Source organism: Callithrix jacchus, chromosome 10 (assembly GCF_049354715.1).
Source record: "Callithrix jacchus isolate 240 chromosome 10, calJac240_pri, whole genome shotgun sequence".
NCBI lineage: Eukaryota > Metazoa > Chordata > Mammalia > Primates > Cebidae > Callithrix > Callithrix jacchus.
In genome coordinates this window covers 96,409,456-96,435,276 of record NC_133511.1, presented here as the reverse complement: position 1 = coordinate 96,435,276, position 25,821 = coordinate 96,409,456, and the positions used below count along the sequence as shown (strand labels likewise).

The following is a 25,821-nucleotide window of genomic DNA, read 5'->3' as shown; positions in this document are numbered from 1 at the left end:
CTTGAACTCCTGACCTTGTGATCTGCCCACTTTGGCCTCCCAAAGTCCTGGGGTTACAGGCATGAGCTACCACACAGGGCCTTTATGTTGTCTTTCAAGGCCTTTTAGTGTTCATAGACATATGCTCTACTTAGTGTCTAACATTTCTCAGGTTACTATCTTATCTATGCTTAATGAAGCTGTTTCATCCATTCTATTTATTTTCTTGTCTTCTAGAGCAGATTTTAATACTTTCAAACAGTACAGCAACTACAGAATTACATGTATGTGTTGTATTTACAATAATATCTTGTATATAAAGGTAACTCAATAAATTTACCTATTATTATTAATGTATAAGATGGTTTTATTGTTTTAATCTTATCTAAGGCCAAAAAATTAACTACCTAGCTAAACTTGATCAGATTAACAACTAATTAGAAACTTTAATATTTAAGTAATTTGGCTTGATTTTGTTATGAAATTGATAATAAAGTACAAAGTTTATTAGCCAGGCCTTTTAACTATTTATCTTCCCCTCTTTCCAGTTGGATGGCCTTTTGGCTATTATTTATAAGGCTGATACTACTTGTTATTTTTTCCTTTCTTACAGGCTTATCTTCAGTTTGTTATGACCTACCTAGAGGAGCTAAATGCCAAAGTAGATGTGACCCAGACAGAGTATCATATTCACCATGGTGCCTGGACCACAGCTCATCAGGAACGTGGCAGAAACTTAGCAGAAGAGGTCAGTGTAGGGAGCCAGAGGCAAGACAGAAATAGCTCTCTAAAATATATTTTGAAAAGAGAAAAAAAGTTCAAGTTGTTTTCGGGATGCAAGCACAAATTCACAACTTTATGTTACTGATAGTTTAAAATAATACACATAATATAATATCTATACACATATTGATATTTACATAAGCATATATCTTTATATAAACATTTTACTAAATAGACGGTGATACTCATTTTCTTAGGATTGCCTTCTTTTGTTTTGACTACGTTCAAAGGGCTTATATGTTATAGGAAGACTGAGGAATCATGGAAACTGCAGTATTATATTTTTGGCATGTATGGTTTAGATATTTCCACTCAGTGAAAATTAGCTACATTATTCCTATAATTAATTTATTAGGTTCTGCAAGAAAGTGCCAGCAACCCTGGTCTGAAGCAACTGCCAGAACCCTCAGACACCCATTTAATGCCAGAAGGTTCTCTTGAGGAGACGGGGCAGCTGACAGTAGCACTGGTAAGGAAACTGGAAGAGAAACATCCTAAGGCTTCTGCTCAGAGGTAGGGTACTGACAGAACTGAGCTTTATTGCTCAATGACATTCGATGTTTTCCTTCAGTTTCATGTAAGATTGATTTCTCGAAGATTATTGAAATATCTCAAAAGCCCTTTGGCTTTCAAACATAGTAGTTTTTGGGTCACATTTGATGAAGAAATGCGACATTTATGTGTATTTTGTTGAAGATTGATGTACTGTATGTTATTCTTTATAAATATACTCAGGATGGGTTGCTGTTCTGGGATTTCACTAAAATACTCTGAAATAACCTAATTAAGCAAAGGCAGTACAGACCATATATCCAATTGTTAAAAATAGCAAGGTATGCTGAAGAAAACTGTCCCATGGGCAAGCCTTTTTATTTTCCATGAGAACATTATTATTTGGACTCAAGCTTAAGTGCACAATAGATGGTCCTAACCAGTGACAACAAATCAACCCATTTCCATTCCTAGAATAAAAATAACATCACTGATATTGCTAACCAACTGAAAAATTATCCTTGGTTAAAAAATGGAAACAGTTTCTCTGATCCTCTTTATTTAATTGGAAACTAAAGTTCATTATTATTATTATGTTGGGGATGATGTTGTAAATCATAAACTGACTTTACAAATTATAATTTTAATCTAAAACTATTTGAAATTATTGTTGACTGAAATATTCTTTAAGGAGTAATATAATTCTTATCATGTTCACTAAAGTTTAAGGGAATTCCTAAATTTATTTAATTAAATTAATTAATTAATTTATTATAAAAATAGGGTCTAGCTATATTGCCTGGGCTGGTCTTGAACTCTTGACCTTAAGCAATCCTCCCACTTCGCTCTCCCAAAATATTGGGATTATCAGCATGAGCTGCCACACCCAGTCTTCCTAAATTTAAATACATTTATTGTAGATAGCAATGTCACTTGCATGAAAAGAGACAAGAAACTTTTACTTTAATTAAAAGCTATTTTATATTCCTAAATTACATATCTTCACTTGGGATTTTGACAGGAGGGGAACATTTTTTCCTGATAGCAAAATTGACTCTCCAATTTATTATTTACTTATTTTGTTATTTAAAACTCAAGTCTTTTGTATTTGTTGTTTTGGAGATAGAACACAAAGTAACAAACTTAATACCTTGCTGTATTATAAGATATGAAAACGTAGGTTCCAGGTATTCTTTTTCCTGCAAGTTATTTTTTAATCACACACAAGAATCTCAACTCTCTGCTGCTCCATCTACAACAGGACCACAGGCTGAGGAGCCATATAGCCAAGCCACTCTCAGCTATTCTCACATCACTAGATTGTAAGAGCCTTGGGGACAGTCCTTGTCTGATGTTTTCATCTAAAATAGGAACTCAAGAAACACTGGTGCACTTGGGAATGTGTAATATTGCTCTATGAGGCTGTTTCTGCCCTCTCTAGACTTATTTGGCAGCGATTTCTACTCAGCCATTTTTTAGGGAACACTGGGGCTTGTCATTATCCTGGGATCTCATTATTCTCGACTCAAGAAAGAGACACAGTTTACTTCTGCTCTCAGATTCCTGAAACATATATGGGGTCTGTGTATTTGCCACATGCTGAACTTGTCCTTCATGGTAGCTACCTGCTTGCCTATTTCACCCTTCCCCTGCTTGCAAATATTTTCTCTAAGAGTATAGGGCACTGGGTAGCTTAGGGATTTGGCTTTTGCATTCTGCTGCTTCTCCCCTGAGGCAATGCAATCTGATGACCGCACTTTGGAAGAAAGGGATATAGTATTAGAAAAAGTGAGGCCCAAAAAGACAGGGCAGTTAATGTCAGCTAGCATACCACAAGACCTGTCTGAGGTTGTCAGAATTTAGTGAGATGCCATTGCGTTCCAGGAAAGGAGTAAGCATTCAAGTGTTAGTTGTGAAAATGTTCTGAAAACAAGTAGAGATAGAAAAGAATTTTTAATAGGGATTTATTTAGATTTATGCTTTTTTAGTCAATAGGAATTGACTAGTAAATATGTTTGGGATATGGTTTCATAAGAAATCTCCTAGAGGTCTTTTCTTAGTGGACATTCCTCAGGTTTTCTGTGTTAGGCTCCAGCAACTCTTCCTGCCTTCTTCTTCTTTTTTTCCTTAAAGCAGGGATTTATCTACATTCTTTCCCCTCCGCCTCCACAATTTACCACAGTAGATGTAATTTCGATTTCTTTCCCTCTTAAAACTCTCTCTCTCTCTCTCAAATAATCACTGAAAAGTAGGCGTAGAAGTGTGCTTCTCCCCTTGCTTCGATAAAATAAGTTGTGTGTACGTTGAATTCTAAGTTTGGTCCAAAGTAAAGTAAATGCCATATTCTGGCATTAAGTGTCTGGAATGTGTTCGTTTACATTAGTTTATCCAAAGGAGTCCCTTACCCTTATTTAAATGGAATAGGGGGTGGAGAAGGACTGGGACAGCCAACAAAGCATGCTGACCCAGCTTGTCACCCAGTGACCTGTGAGAAGGAAATAATGAACTGTGAGTAGCTGTCATCTTAACTGTTTCTGACAGTTTGCCTTTGGGCACATCTGTGTTAGTTGCATTGGAAAGGCCTTTGTTCTTTTCCCACTAGTGACTTTGTGGAGTGCTGAGGGGTTTGCTAGCTACTGTACTCCTAACCAGCCCTTCCTTCCCAGGGAAGCGAGCAGCTGCCAGGGATTGCACTGACATTTCTCTTCATGACTCAACTTGGCATGGACTTCATTCTTTTAAAAGAAAACATAGATTTAAAAGCCATTTGATTTTTTTTTCAATTAAAATATACTTTAATAGGAGCTTTGGAACTAATAAAAAGCAACTTATAAAAATACATTTAGTATTATCCAAATTTTAGGTAGACAAATAGCTAACCAAGTGGTCTGGTGATTTGAAGAAAATATTACAAAATATTGACAGTTTTTGTTGCATGTTTAAATGTTTATTTTCCAAATTTTGATAATTAAATATTTGCATTAGGACAGAATCAATACAAGTTATGCAAAGCATTTTTAATGTAGACACTTGATACTTTGCTACTAAGAATATTTGGACTAAAATTGATAATGTCATATCACAGTTTGTTTTACATTTTCCACTGATACTTTTAAAATAAACTTTTATCTAATAATATAAACTTTAAAATGTTGCAGTATTAAAATTTTAAAGTCTATCTTGTACATAAAATTATCATAATCACTAGGAGATACGATTTGATAAGAAACAGGTGTTTCTGTCCTCCGGTTTTCTAAAGTGTAACTACCATTTCAATGGTAACAAAGGCAGAACATTTTGAATAATACACATCATACCCTAAGATAATTGTTTACATTAAAATCAAAGCTTCATTTATAAAATATAATTCCTAAGTCAGCTTTCAAGCCTTATTTACATTTTTACAATTGCTGTAAAGTCAGTCCTTCTGCTATAATTATGTCCTTTCTAGCTACAATTGACATGAAATAAAATTGAGCGTTTGGTTCTCAATTTATTGTGTTTACCATTTTAGGAGAATATAAATTCAAACTCTACTGCATTGGACAATTTTTATCAGGTTCCTATTTCCCCTTATAAAATAGAAGAAATGAAGCTTGAAAGAAGTGACATGCTTTTTCTCTTTATTCTTTTCTCTTAGTAACAGATTTGAGATGCGCTAGCTAAAGGAACTATTATAGTCTCCTGCTTTTCAAAGAAAGGCAAATTAATAGCAATGAGAACCTCTTTAAGCAGACAAATAATGATCATGTCTATATAATTATAAACTGTAAAAACCCATATATTAAAAATTGAATTATATTCTGATTTTCTTGAGTATTCAGTAGCATAAGATTACTATATTAAATCATTTATGTAGCTTTGCATATAGTTGGTGGTAATTTGTAACTGTCTTTTTTACTTTGAACTTTCTCCTCCTTCTGTTGAGTAAATATTAACATAATTTTTGTAGAACCAGTGAACTCACAGGTCAATTTTGACAATAGTCAGACTGTCTTTTTAGGAAAAGTGAATTGTTTAAATTGCCACATATCCATTTCTTATTTCTAGAACTATTACCAATAAAGGTAAATGTTAATATAATAATTGCTTTTGATAGTCACTAAATCCAATTACACTTGGAAAAAAATCCCATGTTTTATTACATTACTTTTCTTAGCTATTGATGATACTCAGCTTTAAGAATTTGCCTTTATCTCTTTTATATTTGGGATATGGCATTATATTTAAGAACATGAAATTATTGTGTTTCAAGGTTGTAAAGATATAATTCTGTTTTTTAATTAGAAAAGTCAAATATCTTGATATTGGTTGAGATTGTCATCTGTTTGGGTTTCGGTATGTTTTAAAAATTAATACCTGTATGTTCTCTGTGAATTAAAATAAAGTGAACAAATAATATAATTGCACCTGTTTCTTTGAAACAAAGTCAAAATCAAGCATTCTGAAAGATTAGGCTTATATCTATAAATATACATTAATTCAGAAATTCTCAAAAATTTTCAAGTAAGTATTTTTATGAGTATTTTTTGTTTTTATTTGCTGCTGTGAGGTACCCAAACCTTCACCTATGCCACTTAGTTTCCATTTTAACAATGTACTATTTATCTTTTTTGTTCTATTCACTATTGTTTATAGAACTATTTAAGGCATGAATGTGAAGCTCCACTCTTACCTTCTTCACACTTGTCGTCCCCAAACTAGGGCGTCTAGTATAACAGTGAAAATAGTAGGTAGTGATTTCTGGATTGGGTAATATGAATGGAAAAAGAGGAGACAGGTGGTAGAGATAATAAATTACGTTTAGGTGGACTTGGACGAGACCAGAGTGCAAGCTGTCAAAATGATCTATAGTCTAGCTTCCTAACTTGCCTATCTCTTTTCAACCCTTGTCCTCCTGCAATTTATTCTCTAGTTTAGGGCCAGAATGATCCTTTTATATTCATAAGTCAGATCATGGGAATCCTCTGTTTCAAATCTTTCAATGGCTTCTTATTTTCTCTAGAGTGAAACCAAAGTCTTCATGCTACATATCCTACTTTACTGGTCCCATTGTATCTCTGACCACCACTCTCCCCTCCCTTCCTCTGCTCTAGTGCCCTGGCTTCATGGCCTTTTCTGAGATATAATGCATTCATGCTCATACCCTGTCATTCTCTTTCCTTGCTTTATTTTTAATTCAAGGCACTTATTTCTACCTGTCGTATACATATTTGTTTACTGTCCGAATTGCCCAATTAGAATGTAAGCTTCACTTCAGCAGGAACTATTTACATCTATACCTCCAGGGCTGGAACATACCTGGCATGTCGTAGGTACTCAGTACAAAGTTGTTGAATGAATTAACAAAGAAATGAGGTCGGGCTCAGTGGCTCACACCTGTAATCCCAGCACTTCGGGAGGCCAAGGCAGGTGGATCACAAGGTCAGGAGATTGAGACCATCCTGGCTAACACCGTGAAACCCCATCTCTAATAAAAAATAAGAAAAATGAGCGGGGCGTGGTGACATGCACCTGTAGTCCCAACTACTTGGGAGGCTGAGGCTGAGAATTGTCTGAACCTGGGTGGCGGAGGTTGCAAAGAGTTGAGATTGTGCCATTGCACTTCAGCCTGGGTGGCAGAGTGAGACTCTGTCTCAAAAAAAAAAAAAGAAAGAAAAAAAAAAGAAAATAAATGAATGAAGCGATATGATTAATGGAATTAATAAAATGGAGAGAACAAATAGTCTGAGCATTCACATGTACATTTCAAGACTATCCTGTCTGCCAGCCAACTGTAGTCCTATGATCTACTTGTGTGTCAATCCAAAACTGAGCCCAACTATTCATTCCAGTGGCTTTCTGGCTGAGCCAATGTTGTCTATGTATTCTATCCTTTTTTAATGCATAAATATTTATTGAGCATGTTCTAGGTTCTAAACACTCTTTTATAGTATCCTAGGCACTGGGGATTTAGTGTGGAGAAGACAGGTACACTTTCTGGCCTCACAGAGCTGTCCCCACAGAATCTAACAGGGAAGAGAGATATTGAACAAGTCATTAGGATGAGAGAGTGATGAGTGTCACTGTAGGGAGAAGGTAGTTCATCTTGAACACTCCTTCCTGGTAATATGCTTTTGAAGTACTACTTTGAATGCTATACTCATTTACTTATTCTTCAGAGTTTACTCATTCCCTACCTGAAATTAAGCATTAACTGTCAGACCCACTATACTTAAGTCTCAGAATTGCCATGTACTCAAAAGACCTAAGCTCATTGTACTTGGCTCATGCTGGTTTGCTTGTCCCAAACACCCCTATTTCCTTTTATCTACCCAAAACCTTACCCTCCACATGGCCCATTTTCATTGATTTTTTTTAGCTTTTCTTCTCATGATGTACACGTTTAAAGATACAAATTTACCTTGAAGGATGGCTTTAGCTTCACTGCACTCATTTTACTATTTTATATTTTCATTTTCATTTCCATTTTATTATGTTGTTTGATCTATGGACTATTTAGATATTTCTTAATTTCCAAATATATGAACTATTTCGGCTTTATATTGTTCTATTGACTTCTAGATTAATTTCACAGTGGTTGGAAAACATTTTTGATATGATTTTAATTCTGATATTTGTTGAGATTTCTTTTTTTCTCCCCTTTTTTTTTTGAGATACAGTCTTGCTTTATTGCTCAGGCTGGAGTGCAGTGGTGCCATCTTGGCTCACTGCAACCTCCGCCTCCTGGGTTCAAGAGATTCTTGTGCCTCAGCCTCCTGAATAGCTGGTATTACAGGCATGTACCACCATGCCTGGCTAATTTTTGTATTTTTGGTATAGATGGGGTTTCACCATGTTGGCCAGGCTGGTCTCAAACTCCTGGACAACATGGTGAAACCTCAAGTGATCCACCTGCCTCAGCCTCCTAACGTGCTGGAATTACGGATATGCACCACCACACCCAGCCTGAAATTTGTTGAGTTTTTTTTTATTGCCATCTACCACATGCACATTTTTAATAAGCGATCCATGTGTACTTGAGAAAATATGTATTATGAAGTTTGAGGGTGCAGTGTTCTGTGTATTTCAATTAGATTAAGTTTGATAAATGTGTTTTCAGATCTTGTATATACTTAGTGATATTTTGTTTGCTTGTTAAATTATTTACTGAAAGATATATCGTTAAAATTTCCCACTAATGGCCAGGCATGGTGGCTCACCCCTGTAATCCCAGCGCTTTGGGAGTCCAAAGTAGGTGCATCACAAGGTCAAGAGATTGAGACCATTCTGGCCAATGTGGTGAAACCCCATCTCTACTAAAAATACAAAAATTAGCTGGGTGTCGTGGAGTGCACCTGTAATCCCAGCTACTTGGGTGGCTGAAGCAGGAGAATCGCTTGAACCCAGAAGGCAGAGGTTGCAGTGAGCTGAGATCGTGCCATTCCACTCCAGTCGGGGAAACAAGAACAAAATTCCATTGCAAAAAAAAAAAAATTTCCCACTAACTTGTAGTTTTGTCTATTTCTCCTTTGAGTTTTATGAACTTTTCTTTTCTATAATTTGAGATTATTAGGTGCATACAATTTTAGAATTGTTTTATGTTTCTGGTCAATTAAACCTTTTGTTATAAAATACCCTCACATACTTTCTCAGTTTTTAAAATTTACTTTGTCTCATATTAAATATAGTGGTTCCAGGTTTTTGGTCAGTGTTTGCATGACATAATTTTGTGAGCTTTTACTTTCAAACTTTATCTTTAATGCTGAAGGGAGTGTTTTGTATGAAAAAAAGTATTTTTAATGAAGTATTACAATCTCTGTCTTTTAATTAAAGTATTTTAGTCCATTTATACCAATAATGTAATTACTGGTATTTTGGAGCTTAAATCTAACATGTTATTTGATTTCTATGTGTTCCATCTATTCTGTGTTTTGTTTTCTCTCTTTTTTGGTCTTCTCTAAAATTTATTATTTTATGTTACTTAATTACCTCCCTCCCAATTATCTTGGTAGTTATACATTATTTTATTATTATTTTTTAGTGATTACTGTGAGGATTATGCATGTTTCTTTGACCTACTAAAGCCTAATATAAATTAGTGTTTTTATCATTTCACAAACAATTCAGGAACCTTGGAACTCTGAATCTCCATATATATACTTTCTGTCTAAATTCTGGTGTGTTTTAGTTCTATCCTTACTTATTATTATTATTTTTTATATTTCTATAATTTATTAGGGTACAGGTGGTATTTGGTTACATGAGTAAGTTCTTTAGCGGTGATTTGTGAGATTTTGGTGCACCCATCACCCAAGCAGTGTAGTCTTTTGTCCTTTAGCCCCCTACCATCTTTCCCCCCAAGTCAGGAAAGTCCATTGTTTCATTCTTATGCCTTTGCATCTTCATAGCTTAGCTCCCACATATCAGTGAGAACATATATATTTGGTTTTTCCATTCCTGAGTTACTTCACTTAGAATAATAGTCTCCAGTCTCATCCAGGTCACTACAAATGCTGTTAATTCATTCCTTTTCGTGGCTGAGTAGTATTCCATTATATGAATATACCAAAGTTTCTTTATCCACTCACTGTGTTATGGGCATTTGGGTTGGTTCTGTGATTCTGCAATTGTGAATTGTGCTGCTATAAACATTTATGTGCAAGAATCTTTTTCGTATAATGGCTTCTTTTCCTCTGGGTAGATACCCAGTAGTGAGATTGCTGGATCAAATAGTAGTTCTACTTTTAGTTCTTGAAGAAATCTCCACACTGTGAAAACAGTGGAAACGCTATGAAAACCTGTTGGTTGTACTAATTTACATTCCCACTGGCAGTGTAGAAGTGTTCCCTGTTCACCACATTCATGCAAACATCTGTTTTTTGATTTTTTGATTATGGCCATTCTTGTAGGAGTAAGGTGATATTGCATTGTGGTTTTGATTTGCGGTTCCCTGATCATTAGTGATGTGGAGCATTTTTTCTTATGTTCATTGGCCATTTGTATATCTTCTTTTGAAATTGTCTGTTTGGGTCCTTAGCCCACTTTTTGATGTGATTATTTGTTTTATTCTTACTGATTTGTTTGAGCTTGTTGTAGATTATGGATATTAGTCCTTTGCCAGACATATAGATTGTAAAGAGTTTCTCCTACTCTGCGGGTTATCTGTTTACTCTACTGATTGTTCCTTTTGCCATGCAAAAGCTCTTTAGTTTAATTAAGTCCCAACTATTTATCTTTGTTTTTATTACATTTGCTTTTGGGTTCTTGGTCATGAAATCTTTACCTAATCCAATGTCTAGAGTGTTTTTCTAATGTTATCTTCTGGAAACATCTAGAAACTATCTACCCTAGTTTCAGGTCTGAGATTTAAGACCTTACCATCTTGAGTTGATTTTTGTATAAGATGAAAGAAGAGGATCCAGTTTCATTCTCCTACATGTGGCTAGCCAGTTATCCCCAGCACCATTTTGAAAAGGGTGTTCTTTCCCCACTTTATGTTTTTGTTTACTTTGTCTAAGATCAGTTGGCTGCAAGTATTTGGATTTATTTCTGGATACTCTATTCTGCTCCATTGGTCTATGTACCCATTTTTATAATACCAGTATCATGATATTTTGGTGACTATTGCTTTATAGTATAGTTTGAAGTCAGTGTGATGTCTCCAGATTTCTTCTTTTTGCTTAGTCTTGCTTTGCTTATATGGGCTCATATTAGGTTTCATATGAATTTTAGAATTGCCTTTTCTAATTCTGTGAAGAATGATAGTGGTATTTTGATGAGGATTGCATTGAATTTGTATATTGCTTTTGGCAGTATAATAATTTTCACAATACTGATTCTACCCATGCATGAGCATGGGATGTGTTTTCATTTGTTTGTGTCATCTATGATTTCTTTCTGCAGTGTTTTGTAGTTTTCCTTGTAGAGGTCTCCTGCCTTCTTGATTAGGTAAATTCCTAAGTATTTTATTATATTTTTTTGCAGCTATTATAAAAGGGATTGAATTCTTGATTTGATTCTCCACTTGGTCACTGTTGGTATATAGAAGAAATACTGATTTGTGTACATTAATCTTGTATCTGGAAACTTTGCTGAATTCTTTATTTTTTATTTTTTATTACATTTTAGGTTTTGGGGTACATGAGCAGAACATGCAAGACAGTTGCGTAGGAACACACACGGCAGTGTGTTTTGCTTCCTTTCTCCCCTTCACCCACATTTGGCATTTCTCCCCAGGCTATCCCTCCCCACCTCCCCTTCCCACTGGCCCTCCCCTTTTCCCCCCAATAGACCCTAGTGTTTAGTACTCCCCTCCCTGCGTCCATGTGTTCTCATTTTTCATCACCCGCCTATGAGTGAGAATATGCGGTGTTTCATTTTCTGTTCTTGTGTCAGTTTGCTGAGAATGATGTTCTCCAGATTCATCCATGTCCCTACAAATGACACAAACTCATCATTTCTGATTGCTGCATAATATTCCATGGTGTATATGTGCCACATTTTTCCAATCCAGTCTATCATCGATGGGCATTTGGGTTGATTCCAGGTCTTTGCTATTGTAAACAGTGCTGCAATAAACATTTGTGTGCATGTGTTCTTATAGTAGAACGATTTATAGTCCTTTGGATATATACCCAGTAATGGGATTGCTGGGTCAAATGGAATTTCTATTTCTAAGGCCTTGAGGAATCGCCACACTGTCTTCCACAATGGTTGAACTAATTTACACTCCCACCAACAGTGTAAAAGTGTTCCTTTTTCTCCACATCCTCTCCAGCATCTGTTGTCTTCAGATTTTTTAATGATCGCCATTCTAACTGGCGTGAGATGGTATCTCAATGTGGTTTTGATTTGCATCTCTCTGATGACCAGTGACGATGAGCATTTTTTCATATGATTGTCGGCCTTATATATGTCTTCTTTCATAAAGTGTCTGTTCATATCCTTTGCCCACTTTTGAATGGGCTTGTTTGTTTTTTTCCTGTAAATCTGTTTTAGTTCTTTGTAAATTCTGGATATCAGCCCTTTGTCAGATGGGTAAACTGCAAAGATTTTTTCCCATTCTGTTGGTTGCCGATTCACTCTAGTGACTGTTTCTTTTGATGTGCAGAATCTGTGGAGTTTCATTAGGTCCCATTTGTCTATTTTGGCTTTTGTTGCCAATGCTTTTGGTGTTTTGGTCATGAAGTCCTTGCCTACTCCTATGTCCTGGATAGTTTTGCCTAGATTTCCTTCTAGGGTTTTTATCGTGCCAGGTCTTATGTTTAAGTCTTTAATCCATCTGGAGTTAATTTTAGTGTAAGGTGTCAGGAAGGGGTCCAGTTTCTGCTTTCTGCACATGGCTAGCCAGTTTTCCGAACACCATTTGTTAAACAGGGAATCCTTTCCCCATTGCTTGTTTTTGTCAGGTTTATCAAAGATTGTATAGTTGTAGATATGTTGTGTTGCCTCCGGTGCCTCTGTTTTGTTCCATTGGTCTATATCTCTGTTTTGGTACCAGTACCATGCTGTTTTGATTACTGTAGCCTTGTAGTATAGTTTGAAATCCAGTAGGGTGATGTCCCCTGCTGTGTTCTTTTTGCTTATAATTGACTTGGCTATGCGGGCTCTCTTTTGGTTCCATATGAAGTTCATGGTGGTTTTTTCCAGTTCTGTGAAGAAAGTCAATGGTAGCTTGATGGGGATAGCATTGATTCTGTAAATTACTTTGGGCAGTATAGCCATTCTCACGATATTAATTCTTCCTAACCATGAACATGGAATGTTTCTCCATCTGTTTGTGTCCTCTCTGATTTCATTGAGCAGTGGTTTGTAGTTCTCCTTGAAGAGGTCCCTTACATTCCTTGTGAGTTGTATTTCAAGGTATTTTATTCTTTTTGTAGCAATTGTGAATGGCAGTTTGTTCTTGATTTGGCTTTCTTTAAGTCTGTTTTTGGTGTAGACGAATGCTTGTGATTTTTGCACATTGATTTTATATCCTGAGACTTTGCTGAAGTTGCTTATCAGTTTCAGGAGTTTTTGGGCTGAGGCAATGGGGTCTTCTAGGTATACTATCATGTCATTTGCAAATAGAGACAATTTGGCTTCCACCTTTCCTATTTGAATACCCTTTATTTCTTTTTCTTGCCTGATTGCTCTGGCTAGAACTTCCAGTACTATATTGAATAGGAGTGGTGACAGAGGGCATCCTTGTCTAGTGCCAGATTTCAAAGGGAATGCTTCCAGTTTTTGCCCATTCAGTATGATATTGGCTGTTGGTTTGTCATAAATAGCTTTTATTACTTTGAGATACGTTCCATCGATACCGAGTTTATTGAGGGTTTTTAGCAAAAAGGGCTGTTGAATTTTGTCAAATGCCTTCTCTGCATCAATTGAGATAATCATGTGGTTTTTGTTTTTGGTTCTGTTTATGTGGTGAATTACGTTGATAGACTTGCGTATGTTGAACCAGCCTTGCATCCCCGGGATGAATCCTACTTGATCATGATGAATAAGTTTTTTGATTTGCTGTTGCAATCGGCTTGCCAATATTTTATTGAAGATTTTTGCATCTATGTTCATCATGGATATTGGCCTGAAGTTTTCTTTTCTTGTTGGGTCTCTTCTGAGTTTTGGTATCAGGATGATGTTGGTCTCATAAAATGATTTGGGAAGGATTCCCTCTTTTTGGATTATTTGGAATAGTTTTAGAAGGAATGGTACCAGCTCCTCTTTGTGTGTCAGGTAGAATTCGGCTGTGAACCCATCTGGACCTGGGCTTTTTTTGTGTGGTAGGCTCTTAATTGCTGCCTCGACTTCTGACCTTGTTATTGGTCTATTCATAGTTTCAGCTTCCTCCTGGTTTAGGCTTGGGAGGACACAGGTGTCCAGGAATTTATCCATTTCTTCCAGGTTTACTAGTTTATGTGCATAGAGTTGTCTGTAATATTCTCTGATGATGGTTTGAATTTCTGTGGAATCTGTGGTGATTTCCCCTTTATTATTTTTTATTGCATCTATTTGGTTGTTCTCTCTTTTATTTTTAATCAATCTGGCTAGTGGTCTGTCTATTTTGTTGACCTTTTCAAAAAACCAGCTTTTGGATTTATTGATTTTTTGAAGGGTTTTTCGTGTCTCTGTCTTCTTCAGTTCAGCTCTGATCTTAGTTATTTCTTGTCTTCTGCTGGGTTTTGAGTTTTTTTGATCTTGCTCCTCTAGCTCTTTCAATTTTGACGATAGGGTGTCAATTTTGGATCTCTCCATTCTCCTCATATGGGCACTTATTGCTATATACTTACCTCTAGAGACTGCTTTAAATGTGTCCCAGAGATTCTGGCATGTTGTGTCTTTGTTCTCATTGGATTTGAAGAACTTATTTATTTCTGCCTTCATTTCATTGTTTATCCAGTCAACATTCAAGAGCCAGTTGTTCAGTTTCCATTAAACTGTGTGGTTCTGGGTTGGTTTCTGAATTCTGAGTTCTAACTTGATTGCACTATGGTCTGAGAGGCTGTTTGTTATGATTTCAGTTGTTTTGCATTTGCTGAGCAGTGCTTTACTTCCAATTATGTGGTCAATTTTAGAGTATGTGTGATGTGGTGCTGAGAAGAATGTATATTCTGTGGATTTGGGGTGGAGAGTTCTGTAAATGTCTATCAGGTTTGCTTGGTCCAGGCCTGAGTTCAAGCCCTGGATATCCTTATTGATTTTCTGTCTGGTTAATCTGTCTAATATTGACAGTGGAGTGTTAAAGTCTCCCACTATTATTGTGCGGGAGTCTAAGTCTCTTTGTAAGTCATTAAGAACTTGCCTTATGTATGTGGGTGCTCCTGTATTGGGTCCATATATGTTTAGGATCGTTAGCTCTTCTTGTTGTATCGATCCTTTTACCATTATGTAATGGCCTTCTTCATCTCTTTTGATCTTTGTTGCTTTAAAGTCAATTTTATCAGAGATGAGAATTGCAACTCCTGCTCTTTTTTCTCTCCATTTGCTTGGTAAATCTTCCTCCATCCCTTTATTTTGAGCCTTTGTGTATCCTTGCATGTGAGATGGGTTTCCTGGATACAGCACACTGATGGGTTTTGGATTTTTATCCAATTTGCCAGTCTGTGTCTTTTGATTGGTGCATTTAGTCCATTTATATTTAGGGTTAATATTGTTATGTGTGAATTTGATACTGCAATTTTGATGCTAGGTGGCTGTTTTGTCCGTTAGTTGTTGTAGATTCTTCATTATGTTGATGCTCTTTAGCATTTACTGTGATTTTGGAATGGCTGGTACTGGTTGTTCCTTTCTATGTGTAGTGCCTCTTTCAGGAGCTCTTGTAGAACAGGCCTGGTGGTGACAAAATCTCTGAGTACTTGCTTGTTCGCAAAGGATTTTATTTTTCCTTCACTTATGAAGCTCAGTTTGGCTGGATATGAAATTCTGGGTTGAAAGTTCTTTTCTTTAAGAATGTTGAATATTGGCCCCAGATCTCTTCTGGGTTGTAGTGTTTCTGCTGAGAGATCTGCTGTGAGTCTGATGGGCTTCCCTTTGTGGGTGACCCGACCTTTCTCTCTGGCTGCCCTTAGTATTTTCTCCTTCATTTCAACCTTGTTGAATCTGACGATTATGTGCTTTGGGGTTGCTCTTCTTGTGGAATATCTTTGTGGTGTTCTCTGTATTTCCTGCATTTGAGTGTTGGCCTGTCTTGCTAGGTGGGGGAAATTTTCCTGGATGATGTCCTGAAGAGTATTTTCCAGCTTGGATTCATTCTCTTCGTCCCCTTCTGGTATACCTATCAAACGTAGGTTAGGTCTTTTCACATAGTCCCACATTTCTTGGAGACTTTGTTCATTCCTTTTTGCGCTTTTTTCTCTGATCTTGGTTTCTCGTTTTATTTCATTGAGTTGGTCTTCGACTTCAGATATTCTTTCTTCTGCTTGGTCAATTCGGCTGTTGCAACTTGTGCATGCTTTGCGAAGTTCTTATTGTGTTTTTCAGCTCCTTTAATTCATTCATATTCCTCTCTAAGTTATCCATTCTTACCATCATTTCCTTGAATCTTTTTTCATATCTTTTTTCAAGGTTCTTAGTTTCTTTGCATTGATTTAACATGTTCTTTTAGCTCACAAAAGTTTATCATTATCCACGTTCTGAAGTCTAATTCCGTCATTTCGTCACAGTCATTCTCCGTCCAGCTTTGTTCCCTTGCTGGTGAGGAGGTTTTGTCCTTTCTAGAAGGCGAGGTATTCTGGTTTTGGGTGTTTTCCTCCTTTTTGCGCTGGTTTCTTCCCATCTTTGTAGATTTATCCACCTGTCGTCTGTGTAGTTGCTGACCTTTCGATTGGGTCTCTGAGTGGACACCCAGATTGTTGATGATGAAGTATTTCTGTTACTTGGTTTTCCTTCTACCAGTCTAGCCCCTTCACTGTACGACTGCTGAGGTACACTCCAGGCCCTGCTTGTCTGGGGTGCACCTATAGCAGCTGTGGAACAGTGAGGGATGCTACCAGTTTCTTTTTCTGCTATCTTTGTCCCAGGATGATGCCTGCCTAATGTCAGTCTTTTGGATATAGAGGTGTCAGAGGGTTGCTTGAGGAGACCTTCTGTACTTTATAGAAGCTCAATTGTTGAGCTGTGAGCTCTGTTGTTCATTCAGGGCTGTTAGCCTGCTATGTTTAATTCTGCTGCAACAGAACTCATAAAAAAAACCCTTATTTTCTCAGATGCTCTGTCTGTGGGGGTTGGGTCTTTATTTTTGAATGTCCGTTGCACTGTCCTGCCAGCCAGGAGGCAGTCTAGTTACTATTTGCCTGCCGAGGCTCCACCCTGCTGGTGTGAGGTTCGCCCTGTTGCTGCAGGCTCTGCCCTTCTTCTGCGGTCTCTGCCCTGATGCCACGGGCTATGCCCTGTGCGGAGTCTCTCTGTTGTATCGGGTTGCCTTGGCAATGGCAGGCCAGGTCAGCAATGGGCGTGCATCTCAGTAGGGGCGGATTGCCTTGGTAATGGTGGATGCCCCTCCCCTGCGGAGCTGCGCTTTCAGGGACTGTCTCTACCGGGAGCTTTTGGAATCGCCGTTTTGTCTGTCCCACTGCGCTACCCCAAACACTGTGTCCCTGCAATCCCCTGGGCTGGCCCACTGTCCAAGTTCCGTTCAGTCTGAAGTTCAGCCCTCTCAAGTCTTAGGTTGCTGGTTCAATGGGGCACCCGGACAAGCGCGCCCCATGCGGAGCGCTGTGTCGGGCCGGCCGCCGCCACCCCGGCTGCCGGCTGCACCAGCCAAAACCTCTGCCTGGCATCTCACGTCTCCTTTATACTTGGGAATTTTCCCATTCTGTGGGCAACAAAGATCAGTCTGGAAATGCGGCCCTGACTCACCTCTCCGCGCATTGACCGAGAGCTTCAATCCTGGGTTGTTCTCACAGTGCCATCTTGAGTCCTCCCCCTGCTGAATTCTTTTATCAGTCCTAGGGGCTTTCTGGAAGACTCCTTAGGGGTTTCAAGGTAAAGCAATCATAACATCAGCAAACAGTGACAGTTTGACTTCCTCTTTACTGATTTGGATGTGCTTTATTTCTTTCTCTTGTCTGATTGCTTTGCTAGGACTTCCAATACTATGTTGAAGAGGAGTGGTGAGAGTAGGCATCCTTGTCTTGTTTCAGTTCTCAGATGGAATGTTTTCAACTTTTTCCCATTCAGTATTATGTTGACTGTGGGTTTCTCATAGATGGCTTTTATTATATTCAGAAATGTCCCTTGTATGCCAATTTTGCTGAGAATTTTAATCATTAAAAGATATCAGATTATCTTGAATGCTTTTTCTCCATCTATTGAGATAATCATGTGTTTTTAATTCTGTTTGTGGTATATCACATTTATTGATTTAAACCATTTCTGCATCCCTGGTATGAAACCCTTTTGATAGTGGTGGATTATCTTTTTAATGTGTTGTTGGATTTGGTTGGCTAGTATTTTGTTAAGGATTTTAGTATTTCCAGGTGCGGTGGTTGATGCCTGTAATTCCAGCACTTCACAAGGCTGAGGTGGGCAAATTGCAAGGTCAGGAGTTTGAGACCAGCCTGGCCAAGATGGTCAAACCCTGTCTCTACTAAAAATACAAAAATTAGTCATGCATGGTGGCACGTGTCTGTAATCCCAGCTACTCGGGAGGCTGAGGCAAGAGAACTGCTTGAAACTGTGAGTTGGAGGGTTGCAGTGAGCTGAGATTGCACCATTGCACTCCAACCTGGGTGACAAGAGCAAGACTCCATCTAAAAAAAAAAAGAATTTTAGTATCTAAGTTTATTAAGGATGTTGGTATTGTTCTATAGTTTTTTTTTTTTTTGATTATGTTCTTTCCTGGTTTTGGTATTAGGGTGATGCTGGCTTCATAGAATGGATTAAGGAGGGTTCCTTCTTTCTCTGTCTTGTGGAATAGTGTCAAAAGGATTGGTACCAATTCTTCCTTGAATGTCTAGTAGAATTATGCTGTGAATCCCTCTGGTCCTGGACTTTTTTTTATGGTAATTTCTTAATTACCATTTTAATCTCACTGCTTGTTATTGGTCTGTTCAGGGTATTTTAATTATTGCTGACTTAAGCTAGGAGGGTTGCATTTTTCCAGGAACTTATCCATCTCTTCTAGGTTTTCCAGTTTATGTGCATAAAGGTGTTCATAGTAGCCTTGGATAATCTTTTGTGTTTCAGTTGTGTTAGTTGTAATATCTTCTGTTTTGTTTCTTAGTGAGGTTATTTGTATTTTCTCTCTCTTTTCTTGGTTAATCTAACTGACGGGCTATCAATTATATTTATCTTTTCAAAGAACCAGCATTTGGTTTCATTATTCTTTTTTTGTTTGTTTGTTTCAATTTCATTTAGTTCTGCTCTGATCTTGGTTATTTTTTTTCTTCTGCTGCGTGTGGTTTGTTTGGGTTTTGGTTTGGTTTGTTCTTGTTTATCTAGTTCCTTGAGATGTTACCTTAGATTGTCTTTCTGTGTTCTTTTAGACTTTTTGATGTAGGTGCTTAGGACTATGAACCTTCCTCTTAGCATTGCCTCTGCTGGTGAATTTAGTATCAGGATTTAAATCTTTAACTCCTATTGCTGAACTTTCTTCATGGTGTTCTCTCCCATTCTATGATTTACTAATGCTTGAAAGTCAGTTCATAGTAATAGGTAATATGCATTAATTTCTCATTTTTATATTTATCCATTTGTTTGATAAATGCTTATCAAGTACTTATTAAGAGAGATGACATAACTTCCTAACTGGCATCTCTGAACTAGAGTCAGATTAGTGTGGCTTCCAGTCTTAGATCTCCTAAGTACTCACTGTGTGATTTGGGGTAAAATATTTATTATTACTTGATTTCCTCAAATATAAAAGAGGATTAGTGATTATTGAGACATTTAAATGCGATCATGCATATGAAAGTTGAGCCCAGTTCTTGGTACAGTAAATGTTCAGTAAATGGCAGCTTTTATGATGATAATATTGTGTTGTTAGTAATAATATAAAGTGCAAAATATTATAAATGCAACAAATTCCTGTCTTTAACGAATCTAAAATCTCTTTAAAGAATCTGAATTCCTGCTTTTAGAGAAGTTGTCACTGCTAAATTTTAAATGTTATTCAAAAAGTATTTTTTGAGTTCCCATAGGATGTAGAAAATTGTATTATATAGTAGTAGAGTGGTCTTTAAGTTAAAAAAAAATCCCTCAGTCTTCAAGGAATTTTGCAGCCTAAATATGAATATGCACAATTAAATAACTTAGTAGTGACAAACTATAGTCATGCTATAAAAATGTGTTTTTAGCCTTTGTGAAAAAAAGAAATTGAGCATATTAAATAAATCACCTCTATTGCCGAGTTGGAGGATATAAATAAAAGTGATTGTTCTTGAGAAAGTTGAAATGTAGTTGAAAAGGTTAAAAACTTAAACTTTAATGACTTCTATTGTTTTTTAATGCATGTTTAACACTAATCTTTAAAAAACAAATGAACAGAAAAAAAGAGAAATATATACAATCTTGATTATTAATTGTTTTCTCTGTCCCATTTTATAAATATTTGGCTGCTGTAGTTACATTACAAAACTGAGGACATGCTATTTTATGTGTTCAACAATGACAACACAATAACAGACATTAAGATTTTCTGTGAACATGTTTTCCTCACATTAAGTATATGAATACATTATCAGCCTTCAGAGTGAACCATAATTTGTGTAACTAATGTCATGTTATAGGACTTTAAGAGGTTTCCAGTTTTTTTGTTTCTGTAAAAAAGATGACAATGAACAATGGACAGAAACTTGGAACACAAGGTAGAAGTTAAACAATAAGACTCAATGAGGATACGCCACCTCACAAATGCCATAAGTGTGAGAAAGAATGGAGGGCTGTGTGTTTGGAAGACATTGTGGAAGAGAAGAGTCTGGGGCCAAAAGAAGGATAGTTGGGATTTGTTTTGTTTGAAAGGAAAGAGAAGGACATTTCATGAAAAACTGCCATCTAGTTCTGCCAATTTGAGAGTGGATCATTTTATATGTGTCATCTCTTACCAGAAACCTAGGATTTGTTTTAATTTCTTTTAAGTGAGCTCATATATCAAGCAGAAAGCTCTCATCACAAGGTAGATCATAATTTTCTAACTGGTGTAAGTTCTCTGGAAGCAACCAGAGACTTTTTTTTCTCTTTTCCTACCCTTAATTTCACATATGGCATTTTTTTTTCTTAATGAGGACAGTCAACTCTTTGAGATTAATAGGACTCTTAATTTCAAAAGTTTTTCATTTTCTTTTTCAATAAATTTAACTTTGGCATAATTGAACCCATGTTTGCCACTGAAAATTTGACAGCTTAAAAAATTTTCAGTGTTCAGAAACAAGTTGAGAAAAATAATATACCTTAGTGTTTATTTGGTACACATCATGTATGGCTACTAATATGCAGGTATTCTCTGAATATGACTGAGGACATTTGGTAGCACTTCATATGAACAAACAGAAAGCCTTTTCCTATGAATGGTTAAACGTGAATACTATTCAGCATTAAGAAGGAATAAACTCTTGAGAACACACAACTTGTATGAACCACAATGAAATTATGCTGAATGAAAAAAGCCAATTTCAAAAGGATACATGCTTTATGATTTCATTTATGTAACATTCATGAAATAACATAATTATAGAGTTGGAGAACAAACTAGTGGTTTCCAGGGGCAAGGGATGTGGGGGAGGGGATGGATGTGGATATAACTAAAGGGGGAATTTTGATTAAATAGTTGAGTATCTTGATTGTGATATGGTTACATATGTAATGGAATTGCATAGAGGTACACACACACACATGCAAACACACACACACATATGAGTGCATGCATAACTCGTGACATCTAAATAAATGCTATGGATTGTACCAGTGTCAGTTTCTCGATATTGTACCATATTTGTGTAAGATATTACCACTGGAGAAGCTTGGGAAAGGGGTTTGGGACTGCTCTGTGTAACTGCCTATCAATCTATAACTACTTCAAAATAAAAAGTTTAAAAAAGAAAAACATTTCCTAAGTGGACATATTCAGCACTGAGAACAGAGACTACCTGCAGTTGGAGAGCTCTGTGGAAAGGAAATTACTTGACTGCACTTATGAGCTGATCTAGGCGGGTTCAATACTCCTAAGAAGAAAAGTTTGTTTTTTAAAAAAAAGAACAGTTATCTTGAACTTCTCAATGAATGGTCCCATTAGAATGAGACAGCAAGTGTTTCTCTAAACTTATGGCAATTCGTGTTAATGTTTTTAAAAAGTAAGCTACAAAGTGAATTCCTGGTTCTAATAGCAGACAGAGGTATTAGCATATTTCGAGTAGGGAATTTTGTGCTAAGCTATTTAGAAGCCTTCATTTGCAGTCTGTTCCTTGGTAAGAGTAACAAAATAAGTAAGTCCAAGGCGAATTGAAAAAAGAAAAAAGAAAGAAAAATAGGGTCAAATTCAGTAAACTTGTGGGAGAGGGAAGGACTTTGCCTTCCACCATGAGTAAGAAGTGGGTTGCACAAGCAGAAATTTCTTGGATTAGGAGGAGCAAAAATTAAATTCCTAAATTTAAGAGTCTTTTTCCTGTTTTATTTGTAAGAAGTACATGTAGGAAAAAGTGTGTGTATATGTATGTGTGCATGTGTGTGTGTTGGTGAGATTAGAATGCTTTTTAGTAAGGAAATCTACACACATATACACATGAGTATATTTATGAGACTACAAGTAGATATCTAGATATAAGCATATATAAGATGTAAGGTTTCATATTATCATACCTACACATCTTGTAAAACTCATTATGGTTTACTGGCATACCATAGATTTCATTATTCCAAGGTTGAACAAAAAGTATAATAAGATCACTCTCACTATGTCATGGAAGCCCAAATAGTTTATTATTGGTCCTGAAACATCAGCACCACATCTATTGTAGCAATAACTGCCTGTATTAGTTATCATTGCTGTGTAACAAGGTACCCTAAACATAGCAGTTTAAAACAATGGCCACTTACTGTCTCACAGTTCTATAGGTCAGAAATCCAAATGAGCTTGTCTGGATTCTCTACTTAGGGCTTCTTAAGGCTGAAAATAAAGTTATCTGGAGGTTCTGGTGAAGACTCAACTTCCAAATCATTCCAGAGTGGGTCAAATTCAATTATTTGTGGTTATAAGACAGAAGTCCCCCCCCTTTTTCTTTTTGCTGGCTGTCACTCAGGGCCACTGTCAGTTCCTAGAGAGTACCCATGTTCCTTGGCACACAGCCCCTTCCATCTTCAGAGCTAGCAATGGTGTGTCAAATCCCCACTGTGCTTTAAATCTCTCTGACTTTTCCTTCTGTTGCTGACTGGTGAAAATTCACTGTGTTTATAGGGACTCATGTGAGTGGATTATGCTTACCCAGGTAATAATCTCCCTGTCTTGAGGTCAGCTGTGCCATATGACATAAATATGATAGTGATAACTCTTATTCACAGATTCCAGGAATTAGGGCAAGACATCTTTGAGGGCCATTTGTAGAATTCTATCTACCATACTCCTGCAATCTGGTAAAGGTCTGGTTTAGATTATTTCTGATTTATCTTCTAACTGAAGAATCCCTGTCATGGTGAACACTAGCACAAAAAGGAAAATATAAAAGATAGCACTTATAAGATATTAAAAACACACAAAAGAAAACAAATCAAAATTACATACTCAGCAGCCTGATAGTTTAGGCCTAATATCCACAATAATTAAATATAATATACACTACTTTAAAGTTTGGGTGGTGACAGAAGGGAGGAAAAATCATAAAATTGCATGTGGTGTAATGATGATAACTGTAATAGGTCTTTCCGTTTTGTTGACCATTAGGAATTTGAGAACACAGCAACATAACTAATGCCTGCCTCTTTGTGTTGGTTTGTACTCTTAGTTGCAGGTAATAAAATTCCTGGTGCAAACTGATTTAAGCATGTAATCTGAAAAAAATCCAGTAGAAATGTTGGCTTTTCCAACATTTTTCAACTGATGTATTTCCAAATGTTACCATCAGACTTCATTTTTCTCCATTTCAGTTCTGCCTTCAGGATGCTTGAGGAAGGAACATGATGTCAAGAGTTTTGTCTCTTAAACTTTCTCAGATTTCAGATACATATGAACCTACGAAAAGTTTGTTCCAGCAAACGTCTCTGAATTACAAGTCATGCACCGCATAAGGAAATTTTGGTCAGTGGCAGACTGCATAGACAACAGTGGCCACATATTTTTCCTGTACCTTAGCAATGTTTGGATACACAGATTCCATTGTGCTACAATTGCCGCAGTATCCAGTACAGTAACATGCTATACAGGTTAGAAGCCTAGGAGAAATAGGCTATACCATCTAGCCTAGATGTATAGTAGGCGATACCATCTCAGGTGTGTGGAGTACACTCTATGATGTTCCTACAATTACAAAATCACCTAGAAGCATTTCTCTGAACTTATCTCCTTCTTAAGTGATGTATGACTGTATAAACAAAGCCCTTTTTGGAAGAGTTCTTTATGATGTGTCGATTGCCTTAGATCCGGGTCATGTGCTCCAACACTGGACTTAGGGGTAGAGTCAGTTTAACTTGAATCACATGGACTGGGACTAAATAGGTGCTGGTTTTCAGACAGAAGCTAAGGTCAGATTGCCAAAGGATGGTGAAAGATACTGAGCCACACAAGAAGCAATGTCCACAACTGTGTCTTTCTTATTAAAATACATTTTTATAGATATGTTTGATATCTATGAGTTGTATACAAATATTTCAACTCACCTGCTCACTAGTATGAAGCAGTCATAGTGGGCTGGAAAAAAATACTTGAATAGCTATTAGATTAGCATTCAAACTATGCTTTAGGGAACCTCAGTGCCCTGCTACTAAAAATGAAGACATGGAAGAATTGGTCCAATTCACAGAAGGGATTATATAGATCTTCCTCATTTTTTTTTCATAAAAACATTTAAAAAATGACTTTGGGACATGCCAGCATTTGTTTATTCTAGAACTTAGTATAAGATGGTAAGGTGGTGTCTGGTCTAGCACAAAATCAGGTATGTGGTTATTATAAATTAATATGTTAACATTTTACTACATTTGTGCGTTCCATTACATAAACAAGTTTTGAATCATTGATATAATCCTCTCTCCTCAAATTGCAGGCTCAAAGGAATTAAAATATTTGTCTGAGGCCACTGAGATAGCCAAGAATCCTAATTTTGAATCTTACTCTAATACTCCACCAACCTCCATGCTTAATATTATATTATGGTCTTTATTTTATCCTGCATTGTTGGAGAATTTTATTGTTAAAGGAAAAGACAGTGAATAAGTGGGGAAAAAGACCAGGATGTGACTGGTACAGCCACAGGTGTAATCCCAGGCAGCTCACAGGTGTAATCCCAGCACATTGGGAGCCCAAGGTGAGTGGATCTCGAGGTCAAGAGATTGAGACCATCCTGGCTAACACAGTGAAACCTCATCTCTACTAAAAATACAAAAAATTATCTGGGTGTGGTACATGTGCCTATAGTCTCCTGCTGAGGCAGGAGAATCACTTGAACCCGGGAGGTGGAGGTTGTTGGAAGCTGAAATCACACCACTGCACTCCAGCCTGGGTGACAGAGCGAGACTCCTTCTCAAAACAAAGACCAGAATGTAGTTGCTGATGCTTTATAATTGGATTTTATTAGAATACAGCCTGTGTTTGTGGGCTTCCCATAAAATAACTAACTTTATGTGGTGTTTGGTGATAAAATCTTGAAATGAGACTATGTTCTTTTGTCTAATATTTTGTATTACATACAAACATAAAGTCATTTTGCTTTAGTGTTTTTGCTTCTTTCATCTTTTAGACTATGATGATTTCTCCATAAAAGTCATCTAGAGGCAATAAGATGAAATGGTCAAGAAGAGACTGGAGTCAGACTATGAGGATACAAATTCTACCCTTGACAGAATCTCTTTTTCTCTTGTTTCAATTGGCTTCTGCCGTATGAGGTATTATTCCTCAGGTAATATTTGTGAGGGTTAAATGAGATAATATATTAAATATCAAGTGCCAGTATGTAA

General features: G+C 36.8%; 1 protein-coding gene across 1 annotated transcript in view; it reads left to right on the top strand.

Moving 5' to 3' along the window:
- DCDC5 (doublecortin domain containing 5) overlaps nucleotides 1-25,821 on the top strand; it is a 269,733-nt gene that overhangs the window by 57,831 nt on the left and 186,081 nt on the right. The window contains 2 exon segments of the mRNA XM_054241486.2: nucleotides 593-727; nucleotides 1,118-1,231. The gene's annotated coding sequence lies outside the window, so the exon portion shown is untranslated.